The sequence below is a fragment of the Artibeus jamaicensis genome, unplaced genomic scaffold, assembly GCF_021234435.1.
Source record: "Artibeus jamaicensis isolate MK-2021 breed Jamaican fruit bat unplaced genomic scaffold, CSHL_Jam_final scaffold_916, whole genome shotgun sequence".
NCBI classification, from domain to species: domain Eukaryota; kingdom Metazoa; phylum Chordata; class Mammalia; order Chiroptera; family Phyllostomidae; genus Artibeus; species Artibeus jamaicensis.
The window spans coordinates 67,097,035-67,113,491 of record NW_026522059.1 but is presented as its reverse complement, the minus strand read 5'-3'; the positions used below and the strand labels follow the sequence as shown (position 1 = coordinate 67,113,491).

The window sequence follows — 16,457 nt, the reverse complement described above, 5'->3', positions numbered from 1 at the left end:
GTTATATTATTACAATCTCATACTTCAAAATGACATAAACATTTCCATAAATAATTGGTCATTTGTTTCAAATGACCAATTATTTATGGCATTTTAATAATTAGTCTTGCTTACCAGACTTTTTTTTCCTTCAAATCCAAAAATTTTTAATATTTTGGTATTCAAATACCTAGTACTTGCTCCATCTCATGAAGTGGCAGAAAGCAGTCATGAAAGCCTAGAGCTGAGGTGAGACCCTTTTTCAGGGTCAAAAGCCTCTAGATGTCAGGCCTGCTGGTGAGGCTAGTTGTCCTCTGCACTGCAGTGGTCACAAGGGTAGCATGACATTCATCCAAAACACTTCCCAAGTCTTTCCAAAGACATTAAGGATTCTAATTTGCCCACATTTAAGCAGCCTTGGAGATCTGTGAACTCTCCTATTCCAAAGTGCCAATTTCTAGTTTGAGAAAACCATGTTGGGGTAATATGATATGGAGGGCAGCTTTCAGAGTCTGAGGACCTAGGTCCAAGCCTCAACTCTTTCTGTGTACATGCCACTCTGTTTCTTATTTGTAAAAGGAGGTTTCTAATATGAAGGGGGGAACTAGCATTGCATCTAGCATCTGAACCAGTGCTAATTTCCTCCAGACTCTAGCACCTCAGCCACCCTTGCCACAACCTCCATGCCTATGGCAGAGCCACCTAGCAGAGCCACCTACTGTACCTTCCATAACAATACAGACAACAGCAGTCACAGACCCTGCTGTAAACCCTTTATCTGAAGCAGGATCAGATTGAAATTACATTCAGGCAGCTGAGAGGAATACAGTACTGCTCAAGTTTTTGTTATAAATGCACAATTTCAAGATATTTTTAAGTTTATTCAAGTAACAGACACATGGTGTTAATTTACTATTTAAAAATATTCTTCCTGAGAATTCTAAAGCATGCTGCCAAGTACAAACTTTCATCAGAGATCCTCACTCTTAGAGGCAAATTTATATATCAAAACACAGAAACTTCCCTAAGTGAGATAATCAATTAAACAGTTAAAATTCTGCTCCTTGAATAATGCATTTTTTCTCATGCTTAAAATACAGGAACACAATCCTTTATCTATAAATCCAAAACCCCAAAAGCTTTAAAAACTTAAAGTTCCTTCATAACTCATTGGGTGGCAAAATCTGACCAGACATGTAGCTATTTTGTCCTTATTTACCTACACTTAACAAACATTTGCCAAAGAAAGTACAGGACACTGCCCTAGACTTTAATCGAACTTTTTGTAACATAGTATATGGAGTGTATTACCTTTCTAACAGTAATTTTGAAACATGTCTGACATCAACGAAAAGCTAACATGAACCCATCCTAGAGAATATTTTGAATACCAAGTGTCAGGTTTAAGCCACACAATAGATCTGTGAATTTATTATTATTACTACTTTACATGTGAATACCGTTTACATATGCTAAAACTAGGGCTTAATATTAATCTAAAGTGAACATGGCTAAGCTCACGCAGCCAAAAATGAGTGCCAGAAAATCTAGATGTCTTACTTTAAGGACTGAGCTTTTTTAATAGCCACACTTAAAAAAATTAATCACAAAAAATGTTTTAAAAAAGTTAAAATCGCCAAAACTTGTACCCTAGGAAAAGGATACAATGTATACTTTCTTTCTAGGTCTTCACATCTAAATAGTCACGCCGTAATACAGCTCACAGGACAAAAAGAGATGAATGTATTGTTTTTCTCCCCAAACCACTGGCTACAAAGTCAGTGAAAACACACAAAACAACAGGTTCCTCAAACAAACATCAACTAATCCTTTCCACTCAAATTTAGACAGAATTGGAGGTTTGGCTTTTTTTTTTTTTTACCACAAAATGTACTAACACGATAAAAATATGGCTAATATAAACATAGGTTATGTTTTTCTAGTAACAGCCCCAAATCGAAAGATCTGCCGTTCCAACAACAGCTATGGTCACAGAACTGAAAAGGGTTTAAGTGACACAGACACAGACTGTCACCACTACTGCCCTAAACTAAACTCAGAGAAAATAAGTTTCAAGTTTTGGGGTTTTTTTCATTAATCAATTTGAAATTTAAACTGTTTCTCATGACTTTCTTCCCAAATCAGTGCCACCTGCTAAGCAATGGCTTTCCCCACAACAGACAGATCAAGGCATCCTACCTCCTTTTACCCTAAAATCAAATTCTAAATCAGACACACTTCACTTGCAGAATCTCTATTTTTGAGTAGCTTATCTGAGCAAAGTGAAAAGCACATTATCTGATAACTAATCACAATGTCTAACTTAACTGTTCCCATAAGCATTTAAAAAAAAAAGAAATGTCTTCATTCAAAAGACTTTCTTCTTTTGGAGAAGTATGGGGAAATTGTTTGGCCGAGGGACCCTGAGGAATGCCTCTTGCTGGATCACTTCTCTTGCCTGTTCCTTACTGAAATCACCATGTATCAGGTTCTGAGGTTTCTTCGGAAAAGTTCTGGGCAATTACTTTAAGTCTCTTTAAACCTCTGAAAGGGTCCGATGTTAAGCTATCTTTGCATTTACATCATACAGTATGTTTCATGAGCTGTAGTTTAGAAAGTAGTCTCCGGGAGCACCAGAACTCCAAATACAGGTTTAGTTTCTACCAGCACTTCTCAAACTAACATCTGAGTTATTTGTTAAACATGAAATGCTTAACCCCTACAATCAGGAACCCTACCATAGATCTGGAATGGGTACTCAACAATCTCTATGGTTAACAAAATCCTACATAACTATGATGATGGTGTTAACAGTAACTCCTTCCTAGACTGCACAGCCAAACCCTCACCAGCTCAGCCACACTGGATCTCTCTCTGATTCATTTTAGCAAGTTACTTTTTACATTAGGTAAGATTTGATATACAGCTCCACTCATGCCAAAATAGCTGTCTTGGCAAAATGAGTGGCTCCCAGAAAAGTGGACTTATTTAATTTTTTAACTTAATAAGGAATTAAGGCAATAAAAAGGGTTTATTAAGGCAATAAAAAGGGTTTAAGGGCTGCTTATGTCCCAGGGACTATACTTTCTGCTTTACAAACATTATCTCAATTAATCCTTACAAAAACCCAGCAAGGAAGATATTCTTTACATTTGACAGAAGATAAAACTGAGACAACACTCTTAGGCAGTATTGACAGACATTGTTCTACCTGACTTTAAAGCTACAACTCTTATCCCAAATGACAGCCTATCTTTTCAGTTCTTCAACTGTAAGTGTAGAATCATTTAGTTTATTTACTTTTAAGGTAAAGTTTGTCCTAATTTAAGTTCATTTAACTAATCCTTCTGCTCCACACTAACTAAACACAAGTGTAGGACATCTTGGCATGTGGGGGATGCTACATGGCCAGAGTATCCATTTTAAGTTAGGACTCAACAGTTTGTTTTCTCCCATCTTATTTAATAAAAATTATGGGCATACTAAACAGCTATTATAAGAACTTATCTTTCTTAAAGATCTGCCATACCTACAATTCTGTCAATGCTAGTACATTTTTAAACTACCCAAATAATTTAAAGCAGAGAGGAGAGCCACTGAGAAACACTGTAACATACTTCTACCTGTCCCCTTCTTTGTGCCTTAGCCCTTCCTATCTACATGATCATGTTTCTCAGTAGAGTCAAGCATCAAAATCCTCCCTACAACAGCCAATGAAGTATTTTCGGAAATCTGCAGATTTGTACTAGGATGCGGAAGCCCATTTCTGAGTGAGTGCACATGAAATGCTTCAAAGTGCTCCAAAGCCGCACCTAAATTCTTTAAATGAGATGTTGATTCTTTATTCCACTCAGAAGCTATAATATAAAAACAAAACATTCATTTCCTTCACTCCAGTTAGCCTTAACACTACTTAGATAACCCAAACTTAAAAAAAAAGGCTACGAAAATAAAATGATAGTGACATAAAGACAAAAGATGAACATAAAGTAAGAAAAACCTAGCTTCCAGTCTTGACATTTACCTGTTCCTGGATGAGATGAGCATTACTTTATTCCTTGTTTCCTTACAGAGGGCCTAGATACAAAGTACTAAAAGTACTAGGTAGTTTAAGTGTCACCTCCCAAGAGTTTTCCAGAAGCCCCATTTATGTAATAAACTGGTCTGGTATAATCCTGGGATTCATATTCTTATCTGGTCCCTCTCCCTTGAATCTGGGATGACCTGTGACTTGCTGTGAACAATGGAATATGGCAGAAATGATGTTATGCTGGTTCCAAAGACTATGGCTTAAGGAAACCTGGTTGCTACTGCTTTTGAACTCCTCTGAGCCCTGAGCAACCACTTGAGGCCAGCAATCCTTCTGGAAAGGCCACTAGGCAAGCAAGAGGCCCTGAGACAACAAGATTATATGGTACAAGAGGAAGAAGAAGAAAAAGAGATAGGGAGAGAGAGAGGAGAGACCAGTACCCAGAGGAACTACCAGTTGAATGTGGCCAACTGAGTGACCACCAGCAAAGCCAGAAGAAATGTTCAAGTGAGACCAGCTGGCAACCTGCGAAAGCAAAACCGTGACAAAAAAAAAAAAAAAGAAAGAAAGAAAAGAAAAGAAAAACATTGTCTTTGGTTTTAGGGTTGTTTGTTACATAGCAATAAATAACCAAAATAATGCTTACCTGGTTCCTTGTACTTTTGCATAATTTCCTCAAAACCGAGAGAAAAGGAGTGTAGTTAGAAGCATACCTCGCTTTACTGCACTTCACAGGTGCTGTTTTTTTTTTAACCATTGGAAGATAAGAACCTTCACCAACAAAAAGATGAAACCTCATTTTATTGTGGTGTCTGGAACCAAACCCACAATATCTCCAAACTGTGCCTGCAACTATAATTCCAAATACTCACACAATCCCAGAAGTAAATTTCATTTACTTCTCTTCCCACCCCACCTTATCCTACCCTATCCCATCCCCCATCAAGACTGAGATTACAAAGGAAATAAGTAAATGATTGGCCTAATATTACACTACCTGCTCTCCATACACTCAATTCATCCCTCAGCCTCACCAGCATTCCATCACATGGAAAGAATAAGAGTCCACACAGTACAATGAAAACCTAAGAGCCAAAAATCACAAATTGTTAACTGGAAGGAACCTCCCAGGATCATCTAGTCCTCACTGACAAGGTCACATAAAGGCAGTAACTATACCCAATGATGATAAATCAATTGCATACATCATACAAGAAAGAAATCAACTCCTGATTCCAATTTACATACTTGCCAATTGAAATATTTGGGGCAAATCATTTAACCTCTTGGGCTAGTTTGCTCTGTAACACAATAGCAAATAACATAAGTTAGTCAAAATTCACTGTAAACAACAACACAAGTGAAAGGAGATAGTGTCCTTGGGTGTAAATATAGTGTGTCTCTACAGTAAGGGTTCTAAGCAGTAAATAAAAGAATTTGAAAGTTTTAGTGTTTTAAAAGCCCCAACTAATTCTGAGAGCTGCTTCCAGGTCAACCCACTGGCTCAGGGGTTCCATGAATAAGCTTCAGGTGGTCCACAGACTCTCTAAAACAGGGGTGTAATACTCATTTTTACCGGGGGCAGGGGGCCACATTATCGGCCTCAGAAAAAGGGCCGAATGTAATTTTCGGACTGTATAAATGTAACTACTCCTTAACTAGGGGCAAGGAGCTGGCGCTGCCACTGAGTAGAAACAAGATGCTGGGCCGGATTAAAAAAAAAAAAAAAAGGTAAGGGCCAGATTCGGCCAGCAGGCCTTGTTTGCCACCTGTGCTCTAAAATGCTAAGCAGAAAGCACAGGTGCATACAGAAATTTCCTAGGCCAGGATTCTTTAATTCCACCAAGGATTACTAATCCCCAAAACATTGAGAACTCCTGCTACAAAGTAACACATGCCAAATATAAAGCTTCTGTAAATGTGCTCAATACCATACCACTATTAACGTGAATCTGAGCCTTAAGTTATTTTCCCTCTCATCATCAATTCTGCCTAATCTACTACTCCCTTCCTCTTTACCATTCCTGTATTTACAGCCATAGCTTAACTCTTCTCTACCTATGATCACAGCAATTACAGTGTTCTCTGTATCCAAGTGTTCTCTACTTCAATCCACGCTGCAACAGCTGCCAGATTAACCCTCTGAAAAGAGATTTACATTACATTCTCAACTCAAAGTTATTGGTAAAACCCCCACTGTCTACCAACTCCAAGATCATCTGCCTGAATTAAAAGCAAACATAAATTGGTCAATTTTTACTTCAAGCTTCATCATCCTCATTACTGGTACAAATACTTGATGTTCCATCCTAACATAAATATTTCCATCTCTTCAGATGTATGAACTCTGTGCTCTTCTTAGTCCCTTCTTTCTGCTTTGGATTACCTTTCCCTACCGGTCAAGATTCTTAGTCATCCTTCAAAATTTCCCAAGCCAGGAAACCCTACCTTCCCAAATGAGATGTGGGCTTTTCCCTTTTTAAATTTGAATTCTGCAGGTACCTTAACTATTTATGAAAAGACAAATGAGCCCTGGCCAGGTGGCTCAGCTGGTTGGAGCACAGTGCTGTGCACCAAAAGGCTGAGGGTTCAACCCCCAGGCAGGGCACACACATACGGGTTCCATGCATGGTTGGGGCACATATGGGAGAAAAATCAATAATTTCTTTCCCCCCCTTTCTCTCTTTAAAACAACAAAAACCACCTATATCCCTGGGTGAGAATTAAAAAAAAAAAAATGAGGCATGTATGTATAGTCCTACCCACCCAACTTGTCCTTGAAGGCAGAAACCATCATCATGCTCACCTTTATAGTCCCCAATACCTCACACAGTCATGCAGTAAATGCTTAATAACTGTGCAAAGTAGTAAAAGAAATTGCAGGCTTCCTGAGTGAACAGTAGATCCCCTCTTTGAAGGCTTTATCTGTGACATCCTCTATCACACCAGGATTCCAAAACATAGCCCTTACTTTCTGCTTTTCAAAGTCCAGGAAGAACTATTTGAAAATGTCAGTAAGCTACATCTAAAAGAACTATTCATTTATTTCACACTTCTCAATCTGAGTGGCTCCCAATACTTGGCCACTAAGTACTCAATTTGAAAAAATATTAACTGCTTATAAAAAGTAATCATTTCCATAATAGCTAATTTACTACTTTATGACTAAAAACAAACTACATACATAAAAGAATGCCTTTCTTTTTTAAAGGGTGCATTTTGCTTGCATAATACAGAGAGTCAGTGCCCACAGATAAGGTTGATTGATAGTAAGTGGGAATTCTCGTGAAAACCTGCATACAACTGCTCACTAGGTGTTTCAGGTAAAAACACCAAAGGTAGAGAGAGAACTTCAGACATCATTCCCTTCCACCACTGTTACCAATAGCATTTTAAAGCACAACTCAAAATCCTTTGAACATTAGGCTGCACACACACAAAAATATATATATAAAACTTATCCAAGAGAAAATAAGCCACGCCAAGCGCCTGGAAGAGAAAAAATGTCAACAGGCAGTGAGTGGTCTTGTCTGGTCATCACAGGAACGAAGGCAGCTTCACTCCCAGGCGACGGGGTGAAGGAAGGACCTAGCACAGGATGTTCCCTCAAAAGTGGCAAAGCGATGAGCCAACTACAAAATTAACATCTTGTAAAGGTCGGCAGGAGGAGTCCCAGTTGCTAGCAAAAACTGCAAGGTCACTGGAACCTGGCAAATCACCGGGGTGGAGGTGGGGTGCACTGGGGCTGCAGCCAGGACTAGGTGACACCGGCGAAGAACGCGGTCCAGGACGCGGTGCGGAATACCAAGCGCGGTCAGGAAGTGCACCCGGCGTCTCTCAGGGTGGCAGGGGGACAAGGTGAGCAGCTGGGCAGCCGCGCAACAGAGTTACCGGGACACTTCGCTCCGGCCTACGTCAGGGCCACACGGCAGCCTCGCGACTCTGCTTCGGAGAGGTCCGCCTGGGCCGAAAGCTCGGCCTCAGAGTCTCCACCCACCCCCTGCCCAGTCCGCGCCCCACTGTCCTCACCAGCTCCCAAGCTCGCAGCGGCGCGTCCCCGCGGCGGCGGCGCCTTAGCCCTCGGCGACCAGGACCGCCATCTCGCCGCAGGCGCGGCCCACAGCTAGGCCACCCGCAGCTGCTCGGAAGCTCTTTCGCCACCCGACCCTCCCCACCAAACCCGCCCCACCGCGATCACCTCCGCGGACCTGCTCTTCCCTCCCCAAGAACGCACCACCCAGCCAACTGAGCCGGACCCCACTAGCTTCCCCGAGCATGCGCAGCCTAGGCATCAGCAAAACCGCTCGGGAAGTCTCCCCCAGCGAGTCTTCCGGGCGTCCGGGGTGGGGGGGGGCGGGGGGAGGAATGTGGACGGCCACCCAATGGGAGAGGAGGGCGGAGCACCGAGCCGTCGTGGGCGTGGCCTGGACCTCGAGGCGGGGCTAGAGCTACGGAGGGGCGGAGACTGGAGAGAGGCTCTCAGAGTTGGAGGTGTGTGCTGCTGCCTTGGAGGTGCGTGCTGCTGCCTTGGAGGTGCGTGCTGCTGCCTTGAGTTTGCGGCTGCAGCGGGGCAGTGCCTGTTTTCCAGGGAGGACCTCGGGATCCAGCAGTCCTCTGGAACGCTTTACTGCAAAGGTGGGCTCTAAATGAGTATCTGTTGTCCAAGCTGGGCGCTGCAGAACATACTGCAAGAGTAAATAAACGCCATCAACAGGGGACTACCACCCTTTATTGGCCACCAAATCTTGCGCCAGGCCCTGCAGGAGTACAATGACGAAATACTAAGTAAAGACACGGGTGAATCTCAGGTGGTACAGCCTGCCACACCCACTTGCACAAAACACAGGTGTTTTTTTTCTTTATTGCTTTCAGAAGAAATACTTCGCAAGTACAGTTCATGTTGACCACATTACTCATCAGATGACCTTGAAAATAGCAGGTTGGTGCCACCTAATCAACGAATGGAGTCCCTTATGGAGTGTGGTGAAACGATTTTACTCAAGTGAAAAGTTCGGCATCTAGCGAGACACAAGCTCTGGAGGAAGAAGTACTCCTATAGAGCAAGGGGAGGCCCCTTATATACATAGGAAGTTTCTGGTTCCCTGATTGGGCAATTTCTATGCAAATGAGGAATTCAAATTTGCACAGTTTGATGGTCCAAATTATACTGTCTTGATTGGTCAGATTCATGTGTTCTGATTGGTCATTATGGACCCACTCTGATTGGTTGATAAAGATGCAAATGAAGATGCAACTGTGCAGCTCTGGTTGGACAGGGTAGGTCTCAACCCACTGGTTGAAATACAGTATCAGAAGGTTTTTCATAAGGATGTGCTCACATGGGCGCAGCCCAGTGCAAGAGGCTGGCAGCTAAGTCCACTGCTATTCCCTTATATGCAGTAGGTATGAATTTGAGCCTGATTAACCCTGAAGAATCCTTCTTAAGATCCACACCCTGGTCTTCTACTTTAGAGGCATAATAAAAGCCATTAAGCATGGATTTCTACAATTTTTGCCCAAGTGCTGTACCCAAAACTGACCAATTACTTGCCCAAGCTGACTAGCGTTCCTTCTGTCTCCATCCTGGGTAGCTCTGCTCCTTCTCAAAGTGCCCCTCTTCCCTGTCTGCTCTCTCCTGTGGCATATCTACTCTCTCCTTGGCATATCTTTAACCCCACCTTTTCCATTGGCAAAACTCCTCAGCAAATTGGCTGTTTAAGTCTTTTCTGTCTTAAATTTTACCTTGACTTTAAAACCTATTTCTAGTTCTCTCTCTTCTTCCATCATAATCAAGCTTGTAAAAGAATCATGTACCAAGAATAGGATTACACTCTGTATTTGTAGCATTCAGCATCTCTTGATTGAATGAATGCACATTCTCTTCTCTCCACTGGGTCCTCTGACATCATCCCTGGATGTGTGGCACACCATATTTCTAATGATTATTATAAAATATGCATCTGGGCATGTCACTCCACTGCTTAAATCTTTCATTGGCCTTCAGAACTTTCAAGACAAAGATGTTCAAGGCCTCTATGCTCAAATGTCCAGTCACCCATTATGAAAATGTTTCAGAGCCCTCTGACTGTGCTCACTGATTTCCACTTTACCAAGCACAGTTTCCTCTAACTTTTCCCTCATTTTTATTCACCTGTCTAGTCCCATTAAAAATAAGTTCAAAAACACGCTCACAAGTGCCCCTCAGACATTAAATGCAGGTGTCTAGCAGAGGTCTACAGTCTGTCTCTGTATACATACAGGCTTCCTTCTGCTCTCTGCTCTATTCACTCTCACTCACAGCAATTTCAAGTTCTGTTTCCTACTTTCTTCAGTTCCATTCAGAGCACCTAGTACTCACCTAGACCCCTAAGTTGACAGCTAAAATTGAACCAGCCTTTTTTTTTTAAGAGAAATAGGAAGGGTTTTTTAAGATTTTTATTTATTTATCTTTAGAGAAAAAAGGAAGGAGAGAAATATCAATATATGGTTGCCTCTCATGAATCCCCTGCTGGGAACTGGCCTGCAACCCAGGCATATGCCCTGACTGGGAATCGAACTGCGATCGTGTGGTTCGCAGGCCTGCGCTCAATCCACTGAGCTACACCAGCCAGGGCTGAACCAGCCTTTTATTATTACATGTTTGTTTGGTTTCAAAAGAATCCAATTATAAATAATGTCTTTCATAGATCATTTTCCATGTCCCGACTATCATAGTTTAAAAAGTAATCAGGGGTAGGAATACTTTTAGCCCTTATGAAACATTGGCAAATTGTCTCCCAGAAAAAACCTACATTTGATGTCACATTGGTCGGGACCAACATGCAGCTCTGCCACAGAGGGCCACATTCAGACTTTTGCGGGCCCTAGACACTTTTACCTCTGTGGGCCTCTTCTTCCATAAAATAATATTAAAATTATATTTATAATTGTATTGATATGAAGATGAACATATTAGTATTGTACATTAAAATGTTTCCTTTAGCCTTAACATTACTGGTAATTTGTTTTCCTTTTCATTTTAAAAGAAATTAAAACATTTTTATAGGACCCAAAAGTATGATAACAATGATTTGAAACAACTTCTGATGAAAATGAAAGAAGGAAGTGCCAAAGCAGAATTGCATTTGAACATCAAGAAGATATGAATTGTGACTACGGAAGAAATACTCTGTTACATAAACAACAAAGACATCAAAATTGTTAATATTTTGCTGACCTTGGATCAATCATCAGTTCAAATGGAGACTGCAGTCAAGAAATCAAGAGAAGACTGACACTTGGAAGTGCAGCAATGGAGGAATTAGGAAAGATCACCAAAAGCACAGATGTGTCATTAGAAACCAAGCTAAGATTATCCACATCCCCATATTCCCAATTACTATGCATGGATGTCATAAATGAACAGTGAAGAAGGCTGAAAGGGAAAAACTGATTTCCTTTCATATGGTGTTGGAGAACTCCACTGATACTCTGAACCACCAGGAAGATGAACAAGCGGGGACTAGAGCAAAGCAAGCCTGAAACATCACTGAAAGAAAAAAATGACAAAACTGAAGCTCTCCTACTTTGGGTATATAATGAGAGTCAGGGTTCTCTGAAAATGACAACAATGCTTGGAATAGAAGGCATCAGGAAAAGAATCCTTCAAATATGTAATGGATCAACACTATAAAACAGGGGTGTCAAACTCATTTTCACTGGGGACCACATCAGCCTTGCAGTGGCCTTCAAAGGGCCAAATGTAATTTCAACTCTTTAACAGTTAAGGAGCAGTTACATTTATACAGTTCTAAAATTATCTCAGCCCTTTGAAGACTACTGTGAGGCTGACATGGCCCCCAATGAAAATGGGTTTGACACCCCTGCTATAAAAGAAGCCATAGGCTGAAGTCTACAAGAGCTGAGCAGGGGTATTGAGGATAAGACATTGTGGACATCACTCATTAATAGGAGACAACCCAACAACACATAACACACAAAAGTATGATAAGCCCAAGGCTCTGTGCCTAGTGTGACAATTGGACAAGTCAATCCTGCTGCCTCTTACAAGCTATGATAATTGGCCAAATTCACTTGACTATGCCTTGACCAGGAAACTACTCTATTGCTACCATATAATGTGGTAGTAAAAAGTAGATGAGTTATTACAAATAAAAGAATTACATGACACATAGTAAATTAATGTTCTATTGTTATTATCAAATTCCCATAGAATTCTTTGGCATTATATGATAATTATTCACTGTGCTTAAGTTTTCAAACAAACTAAAAAATAATTTAGGGGCTTTGCAAGAAATAAATGATAGAGATTTGTTCCAGGGTCTTGGAATTTGCAACCTGGAAACACAACTAGGCAAAAACACAGAAGTGTTCCAAAGCAGAAAGCAAAGTGAAAAATTCTTATGGCAAGAGGTATTTTCTTCAGTTCTGGCTAGGTTGCTCAGGCAGTTGGAGCATTGTCCCATAAACAAAAATGTCACAGATTCAATCCATAGTCAGGGCACATACCTAGGTTGTGAAATCCATCCCTGGTTGGAGTACATATGGAAGGCGACTGAATGATGTTTCATACATCAATGTCTCTGTCTCTCTCTGTCTCTCTCTCCCTTTCTCTCTTTCCCTTCCTCTCTCTCTAAAAGTCAGTAAACATATACTTGGGTGGGGATTTTTTAAAAAGTACTTTCTTGAGAATCACCAGTCCAGAACCCTTGGCCCTAGGACTGGTCCAGGATGGTTATCAGTCAGATAACTGGCAGTAGGGGCGATGGATGCCTGGAGATCTGGTCAGTCCCTGTGGTCTGAATAATGGATGTCAGGGTGGATGCACATGTGAGCTCTTCAGGGAGGTCATCAGATGTCCTGGAAATGTGAGCACTTCAGGGAGTAATTAGAGGGCTATCATGAGGTCCAGATGTACATCCAGGCATTGACACAGGGCTGGAAAGTTCAAGAAAGTTTAAGTTTGCAGGCTAGTTAGAACAAGAATGATCTTTCTTTATGCCCTAAACTTCATCATGTTAATAATTTTATCAGCTTGGTAAAGTGACTCCATTTTATATACTCCCTGCCTTTACTGATTCCTCAAAGTCATCATTATATATTATTTTTATGGGAAAATATGGAACTCTATTGTTGGTTCAGTGGTCATCTTCTTACTGGGGTATTCGCAAAAGGCAATTTAGTATAATGTAGATCTTACCCTAGATATAACATTTTTCTTTTATTTGATTACTTTTTTTGCTTCATAAGTTCTTTCCTATCTGAGATCACATCATATATCTACTTGATTTTTTAAATTTGATAATTTTACCTTTTTATTAAATAATTTAATCCTTTGAGAACAACCTTCATTTTCTGGGTTTCAATATGTGAATTAATTTTATTATTACTAACATTTACTAAATGGGTAGACTGTGGTGTTAGGACATGACATGATGTCAAATAGAAGGAAGTCAGGAAGTGGGAATTACATTCCCCAGACAAAAGGGACACCACCCCCCATTCCTTCCATGTGAGGCTTTGCAGGTTATCTGGGCTGCCTTAAGTTTTACCTAAGCTAACCTTCATGAAATGGACAACTGACTTTAAAAAACTCCCACAAAGATATAGCAAATAAAATTAATAATGCAAGCACAATTGATCAGAAAAAAAAAGCCTTAGCTATGACACTTGTCTCTATGAATGAGCTTTCAGCAGCCATGTTGTTAAACAAGGTCTAATCAGATCTAACAAAAAAGTGCTATCCCCCTAGATTCAAAGTTATAATGAAACTATTTAAAATTTGAATTTTTGTGTTATTATTATTAATGAAGAAACTCACTTGCATGTATTGTGCCTTGAGAAGTAACATGATTAGGAAGGCATTAAAAACTACACACCTCAAAACATAAAGACAGTCTTTTATAGTTTTTCAGAAATTTTTGATGTCAAGAGTTACTAAGTCTGGCCTTTAATGAAATTTTACTAAACTTAATAATACATATTTCCAAGTCTACTTACTGATAAAGTTCCTCTTGAAGGAAAACTGTTTTTCCTTTCAGTGTGATTAAGACTGAAGTAATACATGACACTGTGAGGCACAAACACATTTCTATTCCTTTGTCCCAATGTGGAAAGATACATAGAAAACATTGCCGAAAACTAAGAAAAAAGTATTATAACATTAGGCAGTGTTAGAATTTATGTAGGGTTAGAATTGGGAGGGTATGTCAGCATTTCTGTCTGAAATTATCTTTGCTAGATGACATTTCAAAAGATAAATTTTCAGCAAGAAAATTCCTCTCAGCTTGCTTCTCGGGTTTGTGGCCTTGCTCCCACTCTGCAAGGCAAACATCCAGACACATCTGTGCAGGTTTTTGTGTGTGGGGCCTGAAGTGCTCGTGGGTCCGCACTAGGCCTCTGTGGGGACAAAAGAAGCCATGGGTGGGACCTCCAGCACCCACCAGGTCACCTTTGAGGAGGATGAGAATCAGAACATCACTGTGTTGAAGGGCATCTGGCTTACAGAAAATGTGATTGATCTAATCATATGAAGGATATCTCTCCATCAGACTTGAAGTCTCAGCAGTACTTTGATGCTCATGGTGCCTGAGTTTCTGATGAAGAATTGAAAAAGATGAGTCACTGAAGAGCTGGCAATGGAGCAAGCCAAGAAAGAATCTGAAAATCAGAAACAACTAAGCAAGGCAAAGAACTAGAGAAAAGGGTTCTTGCCAATGAGCAGTTGACCAGAGCTATTCTCCAAGAGAGGATATCAAATGAGGAGGAATGCGCTAAGGCAAAGCACCTGGATAAGCTGTTGGCGGAGAAAGACTGATTTATAAAGAAACAGGATGCATTCTCTTTTTTTGGCAAATTATTTTTTTTAAATATATTTTCTTGATTATGCTATCACAATTGTCCCACTTTTCCCCCTTTATTCCTCTCCACCCTGTACCTCCCCCATCCAGCATCATCTCCCAACCTTAGTTCATGTCTATGGGTCATACATATAAGTTCTTTCACTTCTTCATTTCTCATACTATTCTTAACTTCTGTCTATTTTTTACCTACCATTTCTGCTACTTACTCCCTGTAACTTCCCCCCATTCTCTCCCTCCCTTCCTGCTGATAACCCCCCATGTGATCTCAATTTCTGTGAATCTGTTCCTGTGTTAGACATTTGTTTAGTTTGTTTTGTTTTTGTTTATGTTTTTAGGTTCAGTTCTTGATAGTTGTGTGTTGTCATTTTACTGTTCATAGTTTTGACCACCTTCTTTTTCTTAGATAAGTCCTTTTAACATTTCATATAATAAGGGCTTGGTGATTATGAACTCCTTCAATTTGACCTTCTCTGGGGAGCACTTTATCTGCCCTTCTGTTCTAAATAATAGCTTTGCTGGGTAGAGTAATCTTGAACATAGGTCCTTGCCTTTCATGACTTCAAATACTTCTTTCCAGCCCCTTCTTGACTGCAAGGTTTCTTTTGAGAAATCAGCTGATGGTCTTATGGGAACTCTTTTGTAGGTAACTCTTTCCTTTTCTCTTGCTGCTTTGAAGATTCTCTTCTTATTTTTGATCCTGGGTAATGTAATTATGATGTGCTTTGTTTTGTGCTTCCTTGGGTGCAACTTCTTTGGGACTCTCTGAGCTTCCTGGACTTCCTGGAAGCCTATTTCCTTTGCCAGATTGGGGAAGTTCTCCTTCATGATGTTTTCAAATAAGTTTTCAGTCTCTTGCTCTCCCTCTTCTCTTTCTGGCACCCTTAAGATTTGTATGTTGGAATATTTAAAGTTGTCCTGTATTCTTAAGCCTCTGCTCATTTTTTGAATTCTTGTTTCTTTTTTCTGTTATGATTGGATGCTTATTTCTTCATTTTATTTCATATTTTTCTTTACTTCACTTTGCATAGCCTTCACTTTTTTCTCTATTTTGTGTCCATTCACAACCATTTCTGCGAGCATCCTGATTCCCAGTATTTTGAAGTCTGTGTCTGATAGGCTGGCTATCTCTTCATCACTTAGTTATATTTTTCCTGGAGCTTTTATTTGTTTTTTTCATTTTGGGCCATATTTCTTTGTCTCAGTCCACCTGTTTTGCTGTAGGGGAAGAACTTTAAGTATTGACCAGGGTGGGACAACCCTTGTCCCTGCATTGTTGTGGGGGTACAGCAGTATGTGTGGAGGAATCCGAGGGGGAACAATGCGACTTTTCAGTCATTGGCTAGCTTTCAGTCACTTTCCCAGCTTTCTACAAGCAAATTGGGCCCTTCTGGTGCCAATTCCCAAGTGGGTGGACTCATGCATTTCCAGGACCCTGTGGGTCTCTCCCACAAACTCTCCCATGAGGCTGGGAATTACTCCCACCACTGCAAACCCCACAGGTTTTAACTGAGGTTTATAGGCTTTATTTCCCCATGCTGGAACCCTGGGTTGTGCAATCTGTCTCACTCCCCAGTTGTTCCTCCCGG

General features: G+C 40.6%; 1 protein-coding gene across 17 annotated transcripts in view; it reads right to left on the bottom strand.

The window, feature by feature from the left end:
* Positions 1-8,316, bottom strand: part of WWP1 (WW domain containing E3 ubiquitin protein ligase 1) — a 141,336-nt gene extending 133,020 nt beyond the window's left edge. For 5 of the 17 annotated variants that reach the window (XM_037141389.2, XM_053661159.1, XM_037141385.2 and 2 more), the window contains exons 1-2: positions 5,007-8,019; positions 4,656-4,780 (exon numbers count right to left, since the gene is read on the bottom strand). The gene's annotated coding sequence lies outside the window, so the exon portion shown is untranslated. The other 12 variants (XR_008390808.1, XM_037141394.2, XM_053661160.1 and 9 more) reach the window with 8 other exon arrangements.
* Between the last annotated feature and the right edge of the window lie 8,141 nt (positions 8,317-16,457).